This window comes from Myotis davidii, unplaced genomic scaffold (genome assembly GCF_000327345.1).
Source record: "Myotis davidii unplaced genomic scaffold, ASM32734v1 scaffold142, whole genome shotgun sequence".
Classification (NCBI taxonomy): Eukaryota; Metazoa; Chordata; class Mammalia; order Chiroptera; family Vespertilionidae; genus Myotis; species Myotis davidii.
The window spans coordinates 5,714,679-5,717,114 of NW_006294400.1; the positions used below are offsets into that span (position 1 = coordinate 5,714,679).

Sequence of the window (2,436 nt, forward strand, 5' to 3'; positions counted from 1 at the left end):
CCAGAGGCCCAGAGAGGGCCAGCTCCCAGCCAGGGCTGCACAGCCAGGCAGGAGAGCCTGCTTTTATGTGCCCATCTCACTGCGGGGACAGCTGAGCTCCCCAGAGGCCCATGGGGACTGGAGCCCCAGTCCAGAGCGCACTCCACCTTCCCCCCAGGATTCCCTGTCCACCCCTATCACTGTCCTTTCTTCTCCCGCTGTCCTGCAGAATCTGTGCCTGCCGCTGGAGAAACAGCACGATGAGGAAAGGAAGAAGGAAGACGAGAGGTCCGAGACAGACACAGCTTTGGATTAGGGCCTCAGGGAGTTTGGGGGCCTATCCTGAGACCCCCCACCCACCCTGTGTGCCTCAGTTCTTTCCCTCAGTTGCACCAATAAAGTTTCTGCATTTGGAATAGGCAGGTTGTCTATTGCTCACTCACTCATTCATTCGTGTTGAAGATGCGCCCCTGGCTGCAGAAGCCCCTGCTGTAACCCCAGCACACATGCCAGGATGGACAATGGCACGTGGTGTGGGAGCCCAGCTCCAGAAGGTTCCTTCTGCAGGAGGGGGAGTCTGGGAAGGCTTTCTGAAAAGGGCATCTGAGCCAGTCTAGAAAGATTAGGAGCTTGGTTAACACCTTCTGTTCCTGCTGCAAGCCAAGGGTCTGAGATTGTAGGAAGCGGCTATAGGGTTAAGTCTCAGACTGACCTGTTGGCAAAGCCACAAACAAGTCCCAACTTAGAGGGCACAGCCCTCTTAGCATAATTAGGCTTGACCCTATGACTCTCCCTAGATCAGTGGTTCTCAACCTTCTGGCCCTTTAATTACAGTTCCTCATGTTGTGAACCCCAGCCATAAAATTATTTTTGTTGCAACTTCCTAACTGTAATTTTGCTACTGTTATTAATTGTAATGTAAATATCTGATATGCAGGATGGTCTTAGGCAACCCCTGGGAAAGGGTCGTTCGACCCCCAAGGTGTCGAGACCCACAGATTGAGAACCCCTGCCCTAGATCTTATCTAGGTAGCTAATGGGCTGCAGGAGATGTAGCAAGTGCTGACAAAACAAGTGAAACTCACAAGAACATTGTCCCTATGGTGACCACTACCTTGTTTACCTCTGGCTATAAAATAAAGGCTCAGCTTGCTGTCTGGGTCTCTCTCTGTGGCCTTAGCCAGGCACAGGAAGATCTACCTAGGTCCAGCTTATTCTCTTTGTCTGTCTTTTTTACATCCTTCAATACCACCCCCTCACCCCCCTCAGGCTCACTGAACCCTGCACTGTGCTGGCATGGCACATGAGAAGACACTGTTGTATGAGGAACATAGGGCAGAGGACCCACAGCGGGAGTTCAGGTGGGTAAGGGGTGGAGAGGACTCAGGCACATGGCACGGTGCCAGGCTTGAAGGATCTTATGGCAAACATCACCTTGGCCATCTGGGAGGTGAGCTTCTGGACCAGGGCCAGAGCCAAGACAGAGACAGGGGGAATGTTGGAAACACAGAAGCCACCAGAGGGAGGCAGGAAGAGTGGGAATGTGTCCCCAACAGGTCCATGGATTGGGAAGGGGGAAATGGCTGCGTCAACCTTCCACCCCACCAACTGCCTTTAGAAACCACAAGTCAAGTGACATAACACCACAAACTCTGGAAATGTTTTGGGGTTTTTTTTGCTTTTCCTTTCTTTCTTTTTTTAATGATCATTATTCATTCTTCTTCGTTTGCCCTCATAAGGAAAATAGATTTTCCAATGCCTCAAATATATAAATATCACTGATGCACACACATTCCAGAAAAGCTGAGGTACGTGCTGCTACGGGGTGGGGGGATAGGACACGGCCGGGTAGGTAGCTGGCCACTGGCCCAATTCCACAGGGATCCCCAGGCCAGAGCGGGTGTCTCGAGATGAGGTACAGAGACGGGCCATAGAGGATGGTTCCTGGGGTGTCTCCATCCCAGAGGCCCATGGGAAAGGCTGCTCCAATCACAGAGGAGCTGGGCACAGGTCATCCTGGGGGCCCGCACCCCAAGATATTCCAATGGTCCCGGAGGGTCCCACCTCCAGCCACATCTTTCCAGAGATGCTTAGGGCCAAGCGGCAGGTCCCAGGCTGGTGGCCAGGCTTGTGCCAGAGCCCCTGCCCCACCCCTTCTTATCTGGCCTCCTGAGGAGGCGGAAGCCCAGGAAATCTCCTCCGTGTAAGAAGTGTCCACCCGTACATAAAATGCATATTATTAGCTGGAGGTGGACACGTGCAGGACACTGCCAGGGACTGCGTCTGGGCAACAGGTGGCCCTGGTCCCGGCACCTCCTTCAGGGGCTGGTGCCTGGGAAGCGGCTTCTCTTGATGAGCAGAGCTCTCCCGTTTTGCAAACACTGAGACTGAGCAGCAGGGCCTGTGCTGGAGGGAGAACTACTCGTGAGGGGTCTGCATGGCCTTCAGGGGAGACGG

General features: G+C 53.7%; 1 long non-coding RNA gene across 1 annotated transcript in view; it reads left to right on the forward strand.

Moving 5' to 3' along the window:
* The window catches only part of LOC107183890, a 5,845-nt gene extending 5,446 nt beyond the window's left edge, over window positions 1-399 (forward strand). Inside the window, exon 3 of the long non-coding RNA XR_001514711.1 lies at window positions 209-399. This is a non-coding gene — a long non-coding RNA (uncharacterized LOC107183890). The remainder of the gene's footprint in view (window positions 1-208) is intronic.
* The last annotated feature ends 2,037 nt before the right edge of the window (window positions 400-2,436 follow it).